At 40.7% G+C, this 22,311-nt stretch overlaps 1 protein-coding gene across 3 annotated transcripts in view; it reads left to right on the forward strand.

Moving 5' to 3' along the window:
* LOC149310003 (junctional cadherin 5-associated protein-like) overlaps nt 1-22,311 on the forward strand; it is an 85,018-nt gene that overhangs the window by 20,464 nt on the left and 42,243 nt on the right. Inside the window, exon 2 of one of the 3 annotated variants that reach the window (XM_089533448.1) lies at nt 9,004-9,167. The exons of the other annotated variants lie outside the window; for them this stretch is intronic. The gene's annotated coding sequence lies outside the window, so the exon portion shown is untranslated. The remainder of the gene's footprint in view (nt 1-9,003; nt 9,168-22,311) is intronic. 3 annotated transcript variants of the gene reach the window in all.

A 22,311-nucleotide genomic window follows, 5' to 3' on the forward strand; every position in this document is an offset into this window, starting at 1 on the left:
AAATCCAACTATCCTGTTTTGCAGGGACAGTCCCAATTAATCCTCTGCCATCATACCTTTCTCTAGCCTCTCTCTTTCCCTCTTTGTGCTTAGCTTACTTTGGTTGCTGCAAGAAGGTTGCACTCGGTTAATTCAGAGGGGGGAGAGGACTGGAGGAAGTGGGATCATGCTCTTCCCTGCAGATTTTAACAAAAGCAAACTGCTGCAGTCTCATCTAACTGAAGTCTTCTTCCTCATTAACAACTTTTGCCATCATGACAGCACTCTAATGTTGCTTGGCCACACATGTCTGAGTTTTCATCTCTGAAATGTTGGAGGACATGAGCTTACCATAACTGAAATTAGAGAAGCACAGAATCCCATTAAATCTATACAGATTTGCCATAAATGTAGCAAACATTTGACATATAAACACAGATATCAGTGGAAAGGATTCATTGTTGTAGGGGAGATTTGTTTTTAGCCCATAACCTTTGACTACAATGGGCACTTAGTATCTGCTGGAATTTGGTTCAAGGGCCTCCCTGTGGATACCAAAATCTATGGATGCTCGAGTCCTGTTAAATACAGTGGCATAATAAAATTGTGTCCCCTATATAAAATGGAAAACTCAAGATTCGCTTTTTGGAATTTATATATTTTGAAATATTTTGAAACCATACATGCTTGAATCTGTGGATAAAAATCCATGGATATAGAGGGCTGACTGTAATAGCATTTTTAAAGCCATTTTTAAATGGTGATAATTAAAAGAACAGTTCATATTGACCTGATATGTTTCATCAGTCTGAAAATTTTCTCTTTTGCTACTCAGAATGACTTGTTTTCCTTTCCTAAGAACTGGGAGGCAGCAGTGGGGAGAAATTACACTAAGTGTAATCAGTTAGAACTGCAGCTCCGTGAAATAAAATAAGGTTTTACCAATGGATCTGCTGAACTGTTGGTTTAGCCTGGAACAGCAGGACCTTAATGCTCTTGTTTGCTTGGTATCACCTGTTCACTGAGAAAAAAGTCATAGGTCACAGTGAGCTGAAGAAGTCCAGCTGGGAACTCTATTATCCCTCTTCTTTGACAGGTCTGTACACTTTATAAAAGGGCTGCCTGCAAAGGAGAAGAGTTCTAGCTTTGGTCATCTTCTTACCTCAGCACATTTTAATCCACACAGCATGGCTTTCTGTGTTTTTTCTCTCTGAACAATCATTGATACCTTCTACTACTATTTTGTTTCTTTTCCCCTTAAGGTTTTCTCCCCTGGAAAGAAAGGAATCACATTACAGCAAGGAAAGCTAAAATAAACTTAACAGACTTTTTCCAACTTCTATTTTCACACTGAATAGGATGGGGACAGTTTTTTTAAAAATACTTTTTAATTGGTATATACACAAACAAATACATCAATAGCCATTACAGTAAAATAATGTTTTACATTATTTACATCTTAAGTGTAGCTTATGTTTACTTCCCATCAAGTCTTGCCAGTACTTTCCCCCTAACATTTTGTTCTTCCAAATATTTTAACATTTTCTCTTGTTCTCTCTACTTAAGTGTCCTTTTTCTTGATTCTAACCCACTTGTTGTATTGTTGCTTATATATTTTGATTTTCATCATTTTCTCTTTGTTTCTCTCTATACTTTCTTTCCTATTTCAACCATCTATCTATTAGACTCTCTTCATACTATTCCTTTTAAGCTTATCCATTTTGCTTCCATAATGTTAAAACTGGCTCCCATTCCTTATCTATCTTCTCTGTAAGGCAGTACGTAAGTCTCTCTATTTCCATCATGCCTGCTAATTTGATTATCCATTCCTCAATCTGTGGTGATTTTTTAGAATTCCATTTTTGAGCATATACAATTCTTGCGGCTGTAATCATGTAAAGCATTATTCTCCAAAGTCCTTTTTGCCAGTTTTTCCCAATGTTGTCTGTCATATTCAATTTACCTATCATTTTGGGTGGGGAACAGAATTAAGTGGAAAACCACCATGACCCTTTATGTATTTTATTCATTTGTTAGCTGCATTTTGTGTGTGTGTGTGTGTGTGTGTATGCACTATTTCATTTCATTTCTATGCCACCTTTATCCCAGAAAGGGTATAAAATTAACACAAAAACATACAAAAGTTAAAAACATAATTAAACTACCCTGTTTTGGTTATGTATTATGGAGCAGATTATATATTATGAAGCATTATTACAAAGCGGAATACACACACACACACACACACACACACACACACACACACACATATATATATAAAGAGGAAAGGGATCAAGGCATTTTTAAAGGGAGCTGCTATCATCCTGAAAGGCTAAATGAGTGTGGCATTTCTTCAGTGCCACAAGTACATCCAAGGAAAGCTCTCTCTCATCTACCTCCCCCTCCCCAAAATATGACTGGAGAAGGAAGGGAGACCAGCTAGGGGTTGGTTGGAGTGGGGAGGACTCTGTGTTTTGGTACCCTCTCCTTGCCTCCCAGTCTTGTCTCTCTCTGCCAGTTACACTCACTCCAAATCCCCTGAAGGTTGGACACTTATTTTCTTCCATCCACTAGCCTTTACTTGTCTTTCTCCCCTACAAGAAAGTCTTCTGCCCCCCAAGATAACTCTAGAGTTCTCCTCCAGCCTTCCTTCCAGCAATAAGGAGGTTGAAAAGAGGCTTTTCTGTCCCCCCACTTCAACCTTTTCTGCCTCTGGGAAGCAGAGACTCTGACCTAGGCCTCCTCCCCCTATTAAAATTGCCCTACTCATGGCTTCTCTGCCCTTCTGGCATCCCATAATAGTAATTTCTCAGGAAAGTGCCTCATCTGGTCCCAGAACCAACTATCCTCCCCTAATCTGGCCAGGAAGGAGACTATTGCCTTCTGCCACATATTATGGCCCCACAGAGATCAACCCCCCAAGGGAGAAGAAGCATCAGAGTAGGGGAAGCATGGATGCCATTTGGGGGGGAGAAGAAAGGGGTCTTATTTTCTTCCACTCCCAACCCACCATGATATGCTTATCATATCATGGCATCTATCACCACCAAAGCACCCTTCTTCCAGGGGACCCTCCAGACCCAACTCCAAAAAGGGAACATCTTCCCTCTCTCCACCAAGCAGCACAAGGAATACTTATTTATTTATTTATTCCTTATCTTTCTCTTTGTATTGTTGTAATTGATTTTTATTTGTTCATTGCCCCAGGATTGTCTTGTGGGCTGGGAGGCGATAAAGAAGTGTTATAAATGAATGGATGGATGAGGTAATCATCACCACCACCATGTCAAATGTCAACCCAACATCTCTCCTTTATTGCTCCATCCATACCTGTAGTCCACCAGATGGTGGACTCCCATTATTCAGGTTATTGTTATTGAGTTAGTGGGAAAGAACATGCAAGCTAGGAGAGGCTGTAGGAGTTTGCTTTTGCCTATAGTGGGTCCATAGTAAGGTGGAATAAAGGACAGGGCTCCTTTCCTTTAATGGTTGTGCAGAAGAGGGAAATTAAATAGGTGTTGCTTTTTGTGGAAGTAATACCTGTTGAAATTTTTCCTACAACCAATAAGAGGTGAACCCTGTCCCTAACTTCAGCTGGGGAAAAGCAGATTCCACCTCTTCCTCCTCTCCTTTTCCCTTTGCTGAGTTGAATGCAAATGCCTTTTTGCTTTTAGAACTCAGTTTGCAGCAACTGAAATGAGTTGAGGGCAAAGGGAGAAAGTAACTGGGATATTTCTATTCAACCAGTCCAGCAAGCCCGCAGTCTTGGTTTTATCTTTGATTCTTCTCTGTCGTGTATCCCTCAGATCCAGACCACAGCCAAGGCTTGTAGATTCTTTTTATACAATATTGCCAAAATCCGACCATATCTCTCCACCTCTACTGCCAAGATCCTGGTCCATGCCCTAGTGATCTCATGACTCGATTACTGTAACATCCTCCTGGCTGGGCTTCCTCTTTCTCACCTCCGTCCTTTAATTTCTGTCCAGCATTCAGCTGCACACATTATCACATCTGCCCACCGCTCTGACCACATCTCTCCTGTGTTGGCATCCCTTCACTGGCTCCCCCTCCCTTTCCACATTCAGTACAAGCTCCTGCTGTCGACGTTTAAAGCCCTCTCTCGGCTGCCCCCCCTTATTTATCAGACCTTCTTTCTCCTCGCCTTCCCACTAGGGCCCTCCATTCTGGTAGTCAAGGTCTACTGTCCCAGCCCAGGATTTCCTCTGCCCCATCTCGGATTCACCCCTTTTCACTCGCTGCCCCTCATTCCTGGAACCTTCTTCCCCCGCGAGCAAGAGCCATCACTTCTTTAACCAGCTTCAAAACCGAGTTGAAGACCATCCTGTTCAGAGAAGCGTTCCCAGGCATTGCATAATTGTCACTTGCTATTTGATGTTCTTTTGTTGTCTGTTTTATTGAAGCATTTCCTGTATTGCTATGTATTTTATATGTATTATCCTACTAGAAAGGCCCCTTCCCCACCACCACTCCCTTTTCCTTTTGTGTCGTGTCTTTTTAGATTGTAAGCCTGAGGGCAGGGAACCGTCCAATTAAAAAGATTGTATGTACAGTGCTGTGTAAATTTATAGCGCTTTATAAATAAAGGTTAATAATAATAATAATAATAATAATAATAATAATAATAATAATGGAAAAGCAGCTGAAAAACTGGGATGACAGAGGACTGCTGGTAATTGGAACTGATCCTTCCAAATCAGGACAGTTGGAGAGTATGGCACACCTTACATAAGTGTGTGAAGTAGCCCTTAGGAAAAGGATTTTGATCTATAAGCATTTTCTTAACTTCTTGATAGTTGCAGTTATTAAAAAAAAAAAAATCTGAATTTATTTTTTTTTAAACTATAAGCCATGTGATTGATTTATTGTAAAGTACTATCTTGTAATATATACAGTTGTAAAGATTGTTCTGCCCTGAGCTGCATGACAAACATATAACAGAGTTCCAATGTCTGTTCAGTACCAGATGTGTATTATCACATCATATACATATGTTGTGGGGGAAGAATGCTTGGGCTTGAATCTATCTTCCTTACTGAAGAGGTGTGACTGGTACTACCAGTTAGTGCTGACATAAATAATAACCTGTCCAGCCCTCTCACAATCAAGTTGTGGGAGGGACTGAGCAGAGCATATGCTTCAGGTAGAAACATAGACAGAACCCACTCATCTGGTATTTCAGTTATGTAACTAATCCCTTTGCAGACATACCAGCTTTTCTGAGTCTGTTTAACCTCCTACTGATATGTGGATCATACACATAGAGTTTTAAAGATGTGTGGAACATGTAATTGTACTTTACCCTCTTCAATTCTCACCCCTGTTTTCATAGCCATCAGAGCCTGGAGATTCTTCCATTTCACGGATAAAGGAGCAGGATGGTCCTACCTATAGGTAGAGCAAAGCTGCCTTCTCAAGCAACAGAATGATGAGGGTCAGGCAGTTGGCAGGTGTTCTGTGTATTTGTGTATGTGTTTGTATGTGTGACATTTTGCCCTGTGCTTCCTATGCTAGCTACATCCCAGTCCTCAGGTACAGTGAAAGATGATGTCTTGACATTAATGTTGACTATTGCTTGAGAAAATTACTTTAGAAAGTAATTAAAATTGATTCTCCTTTATCTGAAATAAGGAACCAGAAGTTTTGGCTTTGGAATTTTTCCTGAAGCTTGGAATATTGTTGTTGTACGCCTTCAAATTATTCCCAACTTGTAACCACTTATCATGGCTCTGCTCTGGTGCCAGCACAAACTACACTTCACCAAATTCCATAGCATTGGGTCATGGCAGTTAAAGTGGTGTCAAACTGGATTATTTCTGCAGGGCAGATGCAGCCTATGAGAATGCCCTAGCTTCCAGACTTTAAGCCCTTGTTGATGAAATACTTTTTACATTCTGGCTTTGATAGCCATGTAGGGAGTTGGCAGGGAGGCCGTGTGTATGGCAATGTGTATTGTATACTACAAAATGTAATACATGAAATAGATATATGAAACTTCTGGATTTAGAGGAAGTGGCAGGAAAAATCAATTGCTTTATATCCTGCTTGTGTGATTCATGGAAGCATCTAGTTATGGGAAACAAGATGCTACACTTTTATAGACCACTCTTGGACCCAACACAGTTTCCTTTATGTTCTTGAAGAGATAAAAGGAAAAAAAAAGCAGATCAGCTTTCCAGTTTTCACCAAAATGAAGATGATGCAAGGCAAATTCTCCTGCAGAAGGCATTCAACAGATGGGTTGCCACAACTCAGTCCCGATTAATAACCTGTCATCCCTCTTTTTCACCTGCTTTTTATATGTCCCAGTTTCTCTGTCTCCCTCCCCCCTTTCCCCCCTCCATCCTCATCTGCTGCAAACTAACCTCCTCTTCATCCTCCAATTGGTGCAAACTAAGTTTAAAATATGAAAGTAGTTTGCACTGTATTAAGTCACTAGAGGGAGGGGAGAGCAGAGACAGGGGCAGAATCTTGCCCTTTCCAATAGACTCAGGGAAAAGTAAACTGCTGCAGCATCTCCTAACTTGCCTGTTCTTTATCATCAGTAACCTTTGCCATTTTGAGCACACTCTGATGTTGTCCCACTTTTCATCTATAAAATGTTGAAAGGCATGCTATTTTTAACAGGACCACATGCTTCAGTGCTTTTAAAAAATTAACCTCCAAGACTAAGGAGAGGGTTTTGTTTATGGGAGAATGCCTTTTACTGGAACGTTCCAAACTCCTCTTGTCTTTTTTTTCTTTTTTAAGGAAGGGAGGTGGGTCCAAATGGCTTGTTCCACTCATGTCCATCTTAGCAGAGTTAGTAAAAAGCTGGGCTTCGAGAAACCCAGTTTTGTTGGTAGTTTTACAAGACACAGCCCCCAATGAATGTTTGAAAATAAGTACACTGGACTAATACTGAGAAGGACAAGTCTGGTGGTCCTTATTTGTCGGGATGTATGATACAATGTATCTTTTAGGTTTTTGTAGGTTTTTCGGGCTATGTGGCCATGTTTACAAAGATGATGCATTAAAAAGATGAGCCATATCACTCCATCTTTCCTGGAGCATGATGATAGAATACATATACTGTATAAATAACTGCCCAGCAGCTCTGGCTTCATACTACTGTTCCAGTTAGATGCTGTGTACTGTAATCTAGAGACCACTGAAAGGTGAAATCCCTGTAGAGAAGGATTTGTGAGATTCTGCAGGAAATTGGTATTACATGTAATTATTTCCTGCTGAGAAAGATCTAAGAGAGGGTTGAAGAAAAACTGCTATACTTTTCAGCATTTCACTTCTTGGGTTTAGACTGAAAATGAGTTTCCCTTGCTGTGTGTATACTGGAGGGTCCCCAAGGCATATTTCAGTAAAGTATCAGCTTGTTATATTGTACCAGTCAAGTGCAAAATGGTATTACTAAATAAGTAAAAAATTCACAGCATCTCCAATAAGCAAGGAATTTGTGAACATTAGCTAATGAGATATATTTCTGGGGTACTTGTCTGGGAAGGAAGGGGGGGAAACCTGAGAAACAAGTTCCAGCTTCTGGAAAAAGAGTCCAGTTAGCACTTCATAAAGAACTGTTTTAGGAACATTAAACTAAGCCACTGGAAGTAGACATCTCTTCCCTCGCCTCTCCATACCAGCCCTTCTAGTGTTAAACAAAAGTGAGGAGGAGGAAGGGTCAAGGCATCCTTCAGAATGGATTTTGTAATGCAGAAAGAAAGCGGTGACTGCTGAATATTGGGCAGAGGTGCTTTGTTTGGGCAGATGATTCCCTTCCATTCCAACAGCCTACATCTTTCTACCTCTCTTGACTTCCTTCTGTGTTACATTTCCAGGGGCTGGAGTGGCTGCCACTGAAGTCCACTTTTAGCAGCCCATTGTCCATGCCTAAATCTGGTTCCACATCAAAGATGGCACCTAAATGAGGAATGGGACCTAAAGGAATTGAAAGCACAATCCTAAGTAGCAGGGAGGAGATTGTCAATGGAAGGGTTACTGTTGGAACCAGAGACCTTTTGTTTCATGGCACACAGGTTAGGAGATGTGAGGTGACTCCTTTTCTTCCTGTGGTTCTTGGAGTGTGTGTTGTTGTTGTTTTGAAGTCCCCTTTTATGAAAGGAAGAGATCTAGGTGGTGTTGGTAAGAAGACCAATCTGGGGCCTACTGTGGGGCTGAGAAGATTTTGGATCCAGTGGATCTAAGACCACTTCCATCTTCATGTACATTGTCTCAATATATTATCTCCCCTTGCAGCAGTTCTTCATGATGAATCAATATTGTGGACATCATATCATGGATCTAAGGCTGAAAGACTGTCTTGTTAAATAATGTAGCGATAGGGAGGGATGAGACTTTGGGCTTCATCTAGACAGGCCAAAAGTATTATTCTTGTGTCTGGGCCCCCTACCCAATAACCAACCACACACTATGTTAATAACGAGATCTACATTTTACCCACGTTTTCTTCCTAATGAAGAACTATAGTTAAAAAAATTGTAATGAAAATAGTTCAGATAATGTCATTTGTAAAGATTTATTTCAGTTCATTTGGGGACATTTACTGTTGAGGTGGGCTATGGTGTTAGTGGTGCATATATCTAATTTCCCTGATGCTCTTGACTTTTCCTCCTGTTTCTAGTTGTACTTTTAGTTTGGAATTTTTATAGTATACAGCTTCAGGGGTGTCTGCTTTATTTTTAATTTTTAAAGAAAAACTCTCCACTCTGGAAGGTTAAATTCTCTTGCTAGTCAGTGTAGTAATCATTTGGCTCATAGTACCTCTGCTTCATCCCCTCCTGTCTTGGCCTCCTCACGGCTGATAAGATAACTAGCATTAGGTCTCCAACCTGAAATGATGAAACAGTAAGTAACAGTAGGAGAGAAGGACAGAGGAGAAGATACACCTTGGTGATCTAGCTCTAATATAGAGAAGTGTTGCTTTTTTAAAGAAAATCTGAGGCAGCATTATGGTAATGGTGTTACCCCCTCCCTTCTATTTCTCTGTTTTAGTGATGTATCACCAACAAAGAAAGTTACAAAAAAGAAAGACCTGCTATAATTGGGATGACTTCACACTAGCTAAGTTTGGATAAATAAAAAGCCTGGTGGAAAATGTAACAGCATTTGAGAGAGAAAGTGACAAGAAGCAGCATTAAAGTCCAGACAAGACAGAGGTACTTCTGGTTAGTTGGGGAAGGCAGACCAGGGAATAGGGATCCAGCCTGTGTTAGATGGAATTACATTCCCCTTGAAGATGCAGGTTGACAGTTGGGTGTACTCTTGGTCTAAGCTTTGAACTTGAAGGCCCAGGTTACTGCAGTGACCAGCAATGCTTTTGCACATGTAAGGCTTGTGCACCAACTGCACCCATTATTTAAGATGCCTTAGTTACATCTCATGTCTTAGTTATATCCCATTTGGTCTACTGTAACACACTCTACTTAGGGCTGCCTTTGAAGAGTGTTCGGAAACCACATAATGCCCCTGCTGAAATAGCTTCACTGGCTTCCAGTTTGTTTCTGTGCACAATTCAAAGTGCTGGTTATGACCTATAAAGCCCCACATGGCTCAGGTCCAGGCTGTTTGGCAGACCATATATATATATATATTGGGTAGACCATATATGAGCTGGCCTGGACTCTGAGATCTTCAGGAGAGGCCCTTCTCTCAGGCCCAGCAGCATCACAAGCACGGTTGGTGGGGACACAAGAGAGGGCCTTTTCCATGGCTGCCCCTAGACTCTAGAACTCCCTTCCCGCAGAGACCACAATGGCCCCCTCTTTGTTGTCCTGTCAGCAGGATAGATAGTTTTATTCAGACAGGTGTTTAAAATCTTTAAAGAACTGTCTGGGGATGTTGTACTGTTTTAATTGTACAGTTTTAAAGTAGGTTTTATCTTTATAAACTGCATTTTATTCTTGTGTTTTGTTTATTCTTTTTGTGTTTTAATATATGTAATTTAATAATGTAACAGTTTAATTCTATTTTAATTATCACCTTTGTATGTTTTAATTGTATTCTTTTAATTTTTAAACTGCTTTGAGTCTCAATTTTGGGGTGGAAATGGATATACGGTAAATAAGTAAACAAATAAAGGTACAGCACAAAATACTCAAAATGACCTCTTTTGGATAACCCCTTTAAATGGGGATTCCTGATTTATAATTCAGTTTCTCAGTCAATGTGCTGAAAAGTACGTTTGAACTGTGGAGCAAAATAATGCTTTGTAAGAAGTTTTGGGAAGTCATGATACATGCTATACACACAAAAAGCAGCCATATTGCATTCCCAGGGGTGTTGCCATCTAGCTTGTCAAGATAATTTCTTGTTTGTAATCATCCCAGGATTCCAACTAAAAGATAATTAGATTATTTCATTTTCTCACAAAAATAAAGCCACAATGCATAACCAGTTTCTCTCAAGCTAGATAGCTACATTTGGATGGTGTTGGCTTATTACTCAGGTGCTGTTTCTTTCAGCTGTGTTGCAGCTTGAGGGTTACAGCAAAGGATACAGAGCAGTTTTTAAGCAGGGACATGTCCTGGGGTACATTGGCATCCACGTCTCCCTGTAGATTTGCAAAAATAGGCCATAGCCAGCCAGCTGCTGGTAAGGGTGCTCCCTCCTTGTTGAATGCAAGCACTGTATTATTTATCTCCCCATGTGACTAACTGTTCTAAACTTGAAGACTTTGAACTTGACAGAAGGAGGGGATAGCATATCACTGCTATAATTATTGCAAACAACATAATTAAAAAAAGAAACCATAATTATTTTTTTAACAATACAAGATGCTTTCTTGTTTCCAACCAATGCCAGATCTCTGTCCTCAGATCTCAATGAAAATTGCTACTTGGACCCTTTTCATTTGGACCCAAGGAAATGTTTGTTCCCAAAAAGCATCTTTGCCTGGTAATTTTAGAAGGAATTATGGTCCCTTAGAAAGAGTGAGTGCAGTGCCACAGTAGCAGAACAGCTGCCAGCTGCAGAAAACAAACTCTGTAACAAATACAGAAGACCGCAAAGCTCTTTAATCTTCAGAACTGTTCACTCTCATGCTCATCTTTTTTATTCTGTTCCCTGTTGTATCCATGTGTGTGCATATTTTATACAGGACACATTTCTGTGCTGGCTGGCAGAGAACGATGCTGAGACTGAGCATGACCCTGCAAAATAGAGAATAATTTACTTCCCTCCTGAGTTTAAGCTCATGTTCTTCTTCAAATCTCAAGTGTATTGACATGAGGATAGTTAGGGTAGCTTATTTTTAAATGAAAATTATTCCATTTCCGAAATGTTGCCCACCCAGCAGCCTGGGCTGCTGCAGTTGAGCTGGCCTCTTTGACCACATGGATGCAGATGACCTTCCTTCTGCATCCCTTATGCCTTCAAACTGTGGCTGGCTGGGGAATCCCTATATTAGCAAGCACTGCAAGAACACAAAAACAAGGCCCATGGTGCTCCTATGTTTTTGCACTGGCAGCTCAAAAACTTATATGCTATTTGAAGACAAGAGGTTAGATAATACTTTTGACATGTTATCTGCCTAATTCCCTGAATTTTATGGGATTTCAGACAATGATGTCTTGCACTTGTAACCTTCCTCCTTTTTTTTTTTACTGCTTCTACCATCTTCTTTTTCTTCTTCTTACTACAGAAATCTATGAAGGAAACTGGTTGTCTTGCTATGGTTCAGGCAACAATCTTCATAGCCACTCCAGCTATAATACTTTCGTCTAAATAAAGACCTCTCAGAGCTGGGCACTTGCAGACTGGTGGAGATCCATGTTGGATGTTTTTCAGTGCCATGTGACATTTTATTTAGTAGGAAAGCAGCTAGCATGCTTATCCACTCAGCCAGCTAGCATGCTTATCAGTTCAGCCAGGCTGACTCTCTAGAGAATCATCAACTGTCATGGCAGGAACATGGCTGGTCCAGCTATCCAGAGACAATCATGGCCAATCACAGCAAGCCCCCCTTTTGTTAGGACTTTACCACATGAGACTAAAAAGTGGAATTTTAACAGGATAAAAGCATCTTTGACTGATACTTATCACACAGGGTTGTGTCAGTCCTGCTGCTGCTGCCGCCTTGCATTCCTTTGTTGCAGTAATGCACTTTTTCATTGATGGACAAAATCTGTCAATAGGTTCTCAATCTCGCTGCTATTCCAATTCCTGTCTTCAAGTGATAGGTCCCTTCCATGCAGTTCTGCCTCTCAGGCAGTCATGTGGTATGAGTGTGTGTGACTTTGATCCTCTTTCCACTCCCACTTGGTTATTCAAGCCACCAATAGTTTCCCAAAGTTGGCTGCTGTCATACAGCAGTCAGCTTCGGGAGGCAGTTGTCAAGCGTGATCATTCATTCCCACCCTTCCTCCCACAGGGTGGAATTTGGCAGTGTGGAAAACAGATAATGAGACCATGGATTGCCAAAACGCTATCACAGGGGAAAGTGTCATAAGAAATGATACCAAACTGGTATGCTTCCATTCTTAAACTAGCACAATTGTGGTGGAACAGCAGGCTGGTATGATAAAGTCCTAAGGCTCTTCCTGTCTCTGGCATTTGCTGCCTGAGCTCTCTTAGTGATGGTAGGTTGACCAGCAGTGGGGATGTGATTTTGCTGTGTTTCTACATTGCCAGCCTAAGGCAGTGGATTTATCCTGATTCATGGTATGTCCAGCCCATGGTATGTCAGGATCTAATTTGTCTCTGTCAAAGCCCATCATAGCACTCAAACATTCCAGTGTGCATTTTAAGTTCAAGGAAGAGCCTTACTGGATCAAGGAAATCATAATGTATTTCCCATAGTGCAGTAGTTCTCAAACTTTCATCCTCCAGATGATTTAGACTTCAGCTCCCATCATTCCTGACTGTTGGCCAAGTTGGCATTGGCAGACCAAAAGTTGGAAACCACTGCTATAGTAGATAGCCAGATGTTTCGGGGACGTCCACAAGCAAAGTATGGAGACAATACTCCTAACCATTGTTATCCTCCAACAGATACCTCTGAACTTGGAGGTTCCTTTGGCTGTCAAAATAATCCAAAGGGAGAGAGCGAGATAGAGCCTTTGTATTCCCTGACATTGTCCCAAACAGAGTTTATATAGATAGGCACTAAACAAGGGCAGAAAAAGTCCAGGGCCCTGTGTAATAGAATGGATATGAAGCAAGGTAATACAGCAGGGCAGGTTTCCCAGATTTTTAAATGGAAAGATATATATTAGCATCTAAAAAACCTTCCCACCCCACACATAGAACCATTAAGTTCAGAATGTAGGTTACTCAACTGCATCATGGCATGCACACATGTAAACTAAGCTCAAGTGTTGAGTAATCTAGTGGTGGCAGATCTAATGAAAGAACTGCACGTGGGAGTAAGCCACAGTCAGAGTACATTTATAGAGACTGTACTGAAAGATCCTCAAGCTGCATGAAGTAATGAATAAAGCATATTGTTCACATAGTGTCTTACCAGAGGGAAAAAGTGCAAGAGTTGCTGTTTCATGGGTCTGTAACTGCTTTATCATATGGGCAGAGAAATCTGGCAGTTCTCATATGGCTGCATTTGAAAGCTTTCTGTCAGATCACCCAACCAGATAGCCAAATTCCAGTAAGGGAGCATAGCCAGTGGATGAAACAAACTCCCTGCTTAAGTTTCTCAACCATTCATTCCTTTGTGAGGCTCACATATAAGGAAATCACTTTTTCTCTATTCAGCCTAGTGAGAAACTCTCTGACTTAGGGTACTTTTAAGAAAGTTGGCACTTCCTCTCCCCTTCACCCACATAACATTATCCATGCTCAGATTACAAGATGAACATCAAGCATTAAAGTGGGCAAGTGCTGGATTAATGCTATACAGGTCTTTACATGTACTTAGAATCATGAAGTAGAATCACAGAATTGGAAAGGGACACAAGGGGCATTTAGTCCAATCCTTTTTGCTGCTGTTGTGTGCTTTCAAGTAATTTCGGACTTAAGGCAACTCTAAGTGAACCTATTATGGGGTTTTCTTGGCAAGATTTGTTCAGAGGAAGCTGACAGCATGTGACGGTTACCTCATGGGTTTCATGGCAGACCTGGGAAGTCCAACCACCTACCATGTAGATATTTGTTATTTGTCTCCAGGCTGTTTTCAATGCATGACAACTCTAATGTGAGAAGGAGCTGGTAAAACCACTTCTGGGTATTCCTTGCTTGAGAAAACCCTATGAAATTCATGGCATCTCCATAGGTCAACAGGCAACTGGAAGGCATACACACACATACTGTGAACCTATTCTGGGGTTTTCTCAGCAAAATTTGTTCAGAAAGTGCTTGCTATTGCTTTCTGGAGCTGAGATAGTGCGACTTGCTCAAGGTCACCTAGGGGGTTTCCATTACTGTGTGAGGATTCAAACTCTGGCCTCTTCGAGTCCTAGGAGATTATTGCACTTCATTTTTTCCTCGATCCATTCATGGGCTGGGAACTGGCTTGAACGGGTGAAAACGGGTGTTATCACATAGCAAAATGCCACCGATGCCACCAGGAGACTATAAGCCATCTCCTAACCATGCTTAGCCCTCTGATTTTGCAAGGATGGAAAGCTGCCATACTTCAAAATTGATGGGCTAAACACAGCTGGGAGATGGCTTGTAGTCTCCTGGCAGTATCAGCGGGATTTTGTTGTGCAATAACACCTGTTTTCACGCATTCAAACCAATTCTCAGCCAGTGCCCGGATTGGGTGAAAAATGAAGTGCAATAGTCTCCCTAGTCTAACGTTCAAACGACAACACTACACTGCCTATACCATACAGATATAAACAGCTTGAATCACATTAGAATGTTTTCGTGTCTTGATCTACAGTTAAGCATTCTCCTTACTTACAAAAAGCACACTGGGTGAAATCTGTATCATATAACACATGACCAACATAAACAACAATATACTTTATCACAGCAAGCTGGTAAGAGGCGTGTTTGATGTCATTTCAGATATATGGCAGTATTTGTGGAATATTCACCCATACATGCTAATTTGTTCAATTGTTCAGTAGGCTGACATTGTTGCATTGAATATTGATTCCAACAAGCCTTGAACCCTCAAGTCACAGCCCTGAGTTTGCAAGATGTGAGCAGGGTAGTTGATTAATGTTCTGTTGGATGTTTCTTGTTCACAGGGTCCCCATAAGACTTAATGACAAATAACAACTTACTTGCTAATTAGCTTACTTGCTGTTCACCGCTATGATCTTTGGAATAGCGGTATATAAATAACAATAAAAAACCTTAATGACAAATAACAACAACAATTTTCAGGCAATCACAGGTACAGTAGTCGAGACAGAATAACAACTCAGTTTGGGTGCTCTTTTTGTGGAGTCAGATTGCACATTAAAGCGCTAGATCCCAGTGATGAAAAATCAACTGATGTTCATGCACATGCAAGCATATCATGATATATATGATTTTACTGAGTAATTCCAAAAATTCTCAGGTTCAGATATCTTATTTGGGTGAACCTGGGTAAAGGGCAGTTTTGTAGAGTATTCTAAGCCTTCCTGAAATGTTAAAGACTGAGGAACAAAGGAATGATATGTTTACCTATGGTGTGGTTATCTCATATTTATATAGGCTGGATCGGGCTCTGGAGGTTAGAGTAAATCTCCTGTTTTGCCCCATCCCATTCTGGGATTACATTTGAAAGCATTATAATACATTTTATCTGGGGTGGTAAGTTTGGAACCAACCGCTATGGGAATGGAAACATATTTTGGCTGGTTTATTCCTCCTGCCTCTGCCACATTTCATTGTTAGCTGGTAAAAAGTTCTGTCACAAACTCCAGGACTTCATTGTTTAACTTCTTTGGGCATGAGGTAGTGGTGGCAGGAGCCTCCCTAAACAATGTGACATGGGGGACTGACTGGAGGAAGAGCAGATGGGATGGAAAACTTTTGTTCTGTGAAACTCCTTAAATGAATTTGGCTTAAGCTCAAAACTTTTTACTTGGTGCTAGTTGATGTCTAGGTTGCTACTTTCCTTTTCTGCTCCTGCCTAACGGTGCCCACATACCTTCTGTTGTTAAAAGCCAAGGATAAAATTATCATGAGCAGATCAGTGTAATTCACAAACTATGAAAAGTAGACAAACTTCTCTGGCAAGGAAGTGGACGTCCCATCCCTCCTGCCACTTGCATCAAAGAAATTGGCCATGGATGTTATCTGTCTAGCTACTGTTGTGATAAAATTTGCCTACATTTAAAAATCCAAATACTACAAATATAGGCCAGATCTATACATAGTTTATGGGGGGCTTATTTCACTCTACATAAGTATATGTTGTAAGCAGACTAGTAACTTTTGTTGACTCGCTTGTGAGGATTATATTGGCCCCTTCCTTTCCCAGAACTCCTTGCTTCCTGGCTGAAAAGTGAAACCAAAAAAAAGTGGAATCATTTTAAAAAAAATTGTTAAAATTATCAGCTGCATCTTAATTGAAGTACAGAGAGGACCTGAGAACTTACCCAGTGTCAACTCTGATCTAGATGATCAGATTTTGTAAAGCTTAATTACTAGTCCCTTGTTTAGGGACTAATCTCTGGGAAGACTACCTAAACAGCTCTGAGATTTGACTAGATGAAACAAAAATGTTTTAGTTAAGGCTTCCTAAACCTAACGTCCTCCCAGTATCATAGACCACAACTTTTACCATTGCTTTCTTATGACCATTCAGCAGTTTAAAGAGGACTAGTTTAGATGAAGCAAAAAAAATTAAAATGGGGTGGGGGTGGGGGGAGGCAGAGCAGCCATTTATCATACCAGCAAAAGGTAGAATCTGTAGGTGTCTGGGGATGTATTAGATTTGGGCAACATCTCTGGTTACCCCTAATTCTTCTTAGGCATTTATATGTCATTATTTATTTATATTTACAGAGAGGTACACAAAGAGTAGCTTTTTGTTTGCCTGTCTTTGGAATTTCACTGAAGCAGGATGTCCAGTCATTAAGGAATATGATATGTAAATTTTCTTACCTGCTAACAAAATAAAATCCTCTGCAGCTACATATTGTCTTCTAATTGTGAGTGGATACACCTGATTTACTATTAAAGAGGTGATTCAAAAGTATTTAATATGATTCAGGAGTTTAGCACATGGGGACCATATGTATTTCCATCCCAATAATGATTAAACATCCACATTCTGCAAAAGTGCGCAAATGCACAAATGATTTTCACACACAGAACACAACAACGCTTTAGAGGCTCATTACTAAAGTGAGAAAGAAGGTAGAAAGAGGGAGAAAGAGGTTTTCACACAGATGCATGTAAATCCCGTTGATGGTCTGAGAATAGTTTTTTAAGGTTACTAAGAAGATTCATGCGGGGTGTGTCTTCATAGTAGTTCTGAAGTAAATGATCTAAGGACTTCTCAGCCTTTTGGCTAAGATCAAGTGTAGCTCTAAGGACTGGAAGGTAAGTGCACTTTGCTTCACGTTTGAGGAGCAGTAAATAAACCTGTATAGTTTGCCAAAAAGCACATTCTCAAAATAATTCCTTGCTTGGCTTCTCTGCCATTCACAAGCTCCGGTGTTTCACAGGTGAAAGAATGTTTAGGAAGCTGGTAAAGCTGTTAAGAAATTTAATCACTGCATGACCGGGGTCAAAAATGTTGCTTTTTTTTTTTTTAAAGCAAAGTGTTACCATGGAATGTGCCTTCTTTGCACAGCAGTTGCCCTCTGTCTGCACTATGGCAGTGCAAAAATTGGCCACTCCTGTCGTTCAATTTTTTTTTTAAATGAGACACATTTTTCTAAACAGGTGGCTAGCCATTTACTTTCTTCTCAAAGAGATAGTGACAATTTTGGTTTTGAGCAGGATATGTTAAGCCTGTGATACAACAACAGCTCCTGGAAATTTTACCATGTAAAATAGGAGTGGGAGCTGGGGAAGAACAGTTATATATTTAATCTACATATGTGATAAGTTAGTTATGGTAGCCTTCAGTTGTTTGGTGGTTAGAGTGTATGTACTGAAATGCAAACCAGGCCTCAAGGGCCACAGAGGAAAACTATAAAAAGGCTTGAATGAAAAATTAACACACTTATTAACATTGCTAAGTGGAACCAGATGTGTAGGTTCACAAGTATAGTGTCAGCTCCAAACCTGCATCTACTGAACTTACAGGGTTTTACAGTTGCCCACCATATCCATGGATTTTTTCAAATTCCAAAATAATATAAATTCCAAAAAGCAAACATTGATTTTGCTATTTTATATGAAGGACACTATTTTACTGTACCATTGTATTTAATGGGACTTGACCATCCACAGATTTTGGTATCCATAGGGATCCTGGAACCAAATCCCAGCAAATACCAAGAACCCACTAAGAATATGCCAAACCCTCCAGCTGTCCCAGTTTGGCAGAGATAGTCCCAATTAATCTTCTGTCATCCCTCTTTTTCAGCTGCTTTTAAAATGCCCCAGTTTCTCTCTCCTTCCATTTCCCTCTTTGGTCCTCAGTTTACTTAAATCACTGCACACTATGTACAAAATACAAAAGTAGTTTGCACCCAGTTAATTCAGCAAGGGGCAGAGGAGAAGAGGAGGATAAATTTTGCCCTTTCCAACAGGCCCATGCAAGAGCACACTCCCGCAGCCTCTTCTAGCTTGTTTGTCCCTTCTTATTAATAGCTTTTGCTGTCTTGACTGCACTGATGTTACTTGGCCACATGTGCCCCTGTTTTCATCTGTGAAATGTTGATGGATGTGTTACACACTATTAGTATCTCTTATCCCCAGCTGAGCAACTTGCTAGAAGCATATAAACATAAAGGCATTTCCAAAAGTGCAATACTGTTAGTTATGAGCTTAGCCACAACTGTTGTTGTCATCATCAACATCATTTCACTATCATTTTTATCATGGCGCTACTAGGCATTTTATATGCCCTCTCCTCAAAATTCTGCCTAAATGCTCCTAATCTAAAATAATTAGCAGATGACAAGAAAGTAAAAGAATATATTAAGAAGCCCAATAGGTTCTGTACTCTGAAAAGGAAGGAAAATAACTGACCCTGGTCAAAGAGAGCTAAAGGTGGAACAGCACTGACAAATCTAGGTGCCTGTGTTAGGGGGATCAAGAGCAAAGAGCTGGAATATGGTTAAGACAATGGTGTGGCTCATCTATCTTGAGTTTGAACAGGCCCAGTACATAACTTGGCATCAAGTGACTCATAAAACTCATCGTGTGTAATAAAAGCATACAGCCAAGTGGGAATTATAGCTGAGTCTCTCATGCGGCATAGGAGACTCCAACCCTAACTCCCACATACAAGCCAAGCCATATTTCTGCCAGATATCAGCTGTTTCACTGCCATTTTTCAAACTATTCATTTAATAGCTATGAGATATTTACTTCTCCCCATGGGTTAAGGACACATAATGGTCTTCATCCCACTTCTCTGAAGGCAGCATTGTTTGCCTTCCCACCTCTCTTGCGAAGACTGGTTGCTAGTTCTTTCTTTTTTTAAAAAAATGAGTTTTTTCCCCTTTTTGCTGGGACAAAATTAAGCTTCACCTATGAATTCTGTAGCTTGCACAAAAAGGCATGGGACAAGGGCCATTTTAAAAAGATTTTTTGTTGAGTGCCTCCAAGTCATTTCTGATTTATAGCGACCCTATTGTGTTTTGTTTGTTTGTTTGTTTGGCAAGATTTGTTAGAGAAGGTTTGCCATTGCTTTCCCCTAAGATTGAGAGTGTGTGAGTTGCCCAAGGTCATTCAGTGGGTTTCATGGCCAAGTGGAGGATCGAACAGAGAGGAAACCTGTGGTTCTCTATGTGTTGGACAATGATTTCTATCTTCTTTCATGATTGGCTCTGCCAAATGGTATTTATGGGACTCTGGACAAACCACAGGTGAGGGAATTGGAAGTAACCTGAGAAACAGCATGGCCTAATGACCATTTCTTTGGCTTATCTGGTGAAAGTTGGATGCAAAGAGGAAAAACTGTCTCCAGGGATTTCTCAAGACACTTATTGCATTAGAAAAGAAAGCTGAAACAGAGCAGGAGAGTAGCAGCTTTCTTCATGACTCTCTTCCCAGGAGACGATAGTAAAAGCATGTCTTTTGTTGCTGTTGCACTGGAAAAATCCATTTGACAAAGGTACACTTTTATGACCATCTCTCTCTGGAAGGAGAACAGAAGTCCTCCAAGGGCATGTAGAGAGGTGCGGAGAAAGTTGGTTCTCTCCTGCTCTGTTTCATCTCTCTTTGCTAATGCAATAAGGCTTGGGAAACCCAGGGCAGAGCATTGATCTGAGCCTTTTCCCTGGGGACAGTTTGGTACAGTAGTTAGAGTGCTGAACTGAGACTGACAATCCAGGTTCTAGTCCCCACTCAGCCATGAAGCTGATTAAGTGCTTTTAGGCCAGTCATCGTGACCTTCATCACAGAGTTGGTGGAAGTATCAGATGGAGAGGAAGGGGAATATTGTGTAAACCACATTGAATTCCTTGGACAAAAAAACATGGATATTAAAAATAACAGTGAAAATGTGATCAGCAATGACTGTATTTGGGCTTGGTTGCTAGTATTAGCACTGCCTGTGATTACTTGTAAGTTACCATCTTGCTCATATTGGCATGACAAAAGGCTATTGCCCCCTGTAAAAATTGTGCATGATGTAGTGGTTTTAGCATTGGACAATGACTTTGGGAGATCAGGGTTCAAGTCCCCACTTGGCCATGGAAACACAGTGAGTGACCTTGAGCCAGTCACATTCGCTCAGAGGAAAGCAAAGGTTAAAAACCCCTCTGAGTAAATCGTACCAAGAAAACCTCATGATAGGTTTGCCTTAGGGTTGCCATAGGTTGGAAACCATTTGAAGGTAACAAGTTTGTGGAGCTCAGGTTAGTAGGATTTTGAAAGAAATGAGCTGGCCAATGCCAATGCCAGTGTTGCATCCAAAGGTGGGTTAAATTTATAAATGCATCTTTCCCTCCTCCTTTTGTTATGCTTATGCTTATGCTTGATATAGCATTCCCAGAAAAGTTAAGTTGGATGGCTTTTGTTTCTCCTTGGGCACAAAAGGACACTTGTTTCTCATCGGTGTGAGATCAGCAAATATTTGCTCAACAACCAGCTTCATAAATTCTGGCTCAAAACCAACTTCATAAATGCAAACGCTGTTCACAAATTCGTTTGTTGCTAAAATGGGCTGTGGTGGGACAAGCTGCTGCTGGTTCCGGCATGTGTGAGGTAGAGGCTTGAAGCTTGATCTCCATTGTTTTTTTCCCTAGGAGAATGGAAGCCTGCCTGCCTGGGCTCCTAAAAGCCAGGTGTTTCTGCAGCAAGTTTTTGAAGATATAGCTGTTATGGATGGAAATATGGGCTAATCAGGGCACACGACTGCTCACTTTTATTTAAAGGTCCTGATGTTGAGGGCTGTATTCTCCTCCTATTACAAGCCTAAGCCTTCTGATGAATTTTTCTATGGATTTGGATTGGAGCAAAGTTGGCATGTCCAGCTGGCAGGAAACCCATCCAGCTCCTGCCAGAGAATTTGATCTTGCTCCACATAGATAACATAAATGGTGATGCCAGACTGAGGGCAGAAGCTCTGCTAATAGGAAATGAATCCACCATAGGCAGGAAATTTTAAAAAATACAGGAAAGTATAAGACAGTGGTATTATGGCATGGAGAGATAACATTCTGTTTCCATCCATGGCAAAGCATTGGAAAGTTGACAATGAGGACCTGAAAGCAATAGTCCTCTGGCGCTAGAGCCTGGAAATGTTACCATTTTGGACTACATCTTCCAGCATCCCTCAGCCACATGGCCAGTGGCTGTGTTGGCTGGAGGATTCTGGAACGTGAAATCTCCATTTGATTTATGACAACCATTTAACTATTTTAATATCATTACTAACTTTAAAGTTATGTAAATAATCTGTGACCTATTTGATTTCTATATTGGCCATCTGTTGATGTCTACATATACAGTTGCCAGAAGAATGTGTTGGCTTCACAAAATTCTTCAAGTGCTCTCCTGCCTCCCCCCCCCCACCTTGATTCTAGGCCAAATTCTCCTACTGTGTTTGGATCTGCTCTGTTTCTTGCTTTTGCATTCCAATTGTCTGATTATCAACATACCCTGTTTTGGTGTGTGCTAAGTTTCCTCCTGGACGCCCCTTCTATAGTAATAGCAATGGCAATTACATTTCTATACCACTTATCAGTGCACTTAAGCACTCCCTAAGTGGTTTACAAAATGTGAGCTAATTGCCTCCAACAATCTGGGTACTCATTTTAGTGACCTCATAAGGAT

This window comes from Sceloporus occidentalis, unplaced genomic scaffold (genome assembly GCF_023333645.1).
Source record: "Sceloporus occidentalis isolate IW3139 unplaced genomic scaffold, rSceOcc1.0.p SCAF_7, whole genome shotgun sequence".
Taxonomy (NCBI): Eukaryota; Metazoa; Chordata; class Lepidosauria; order Squamata; family Phrynosomatidae; genus Sceloporus; species Sceloporus occidentalis.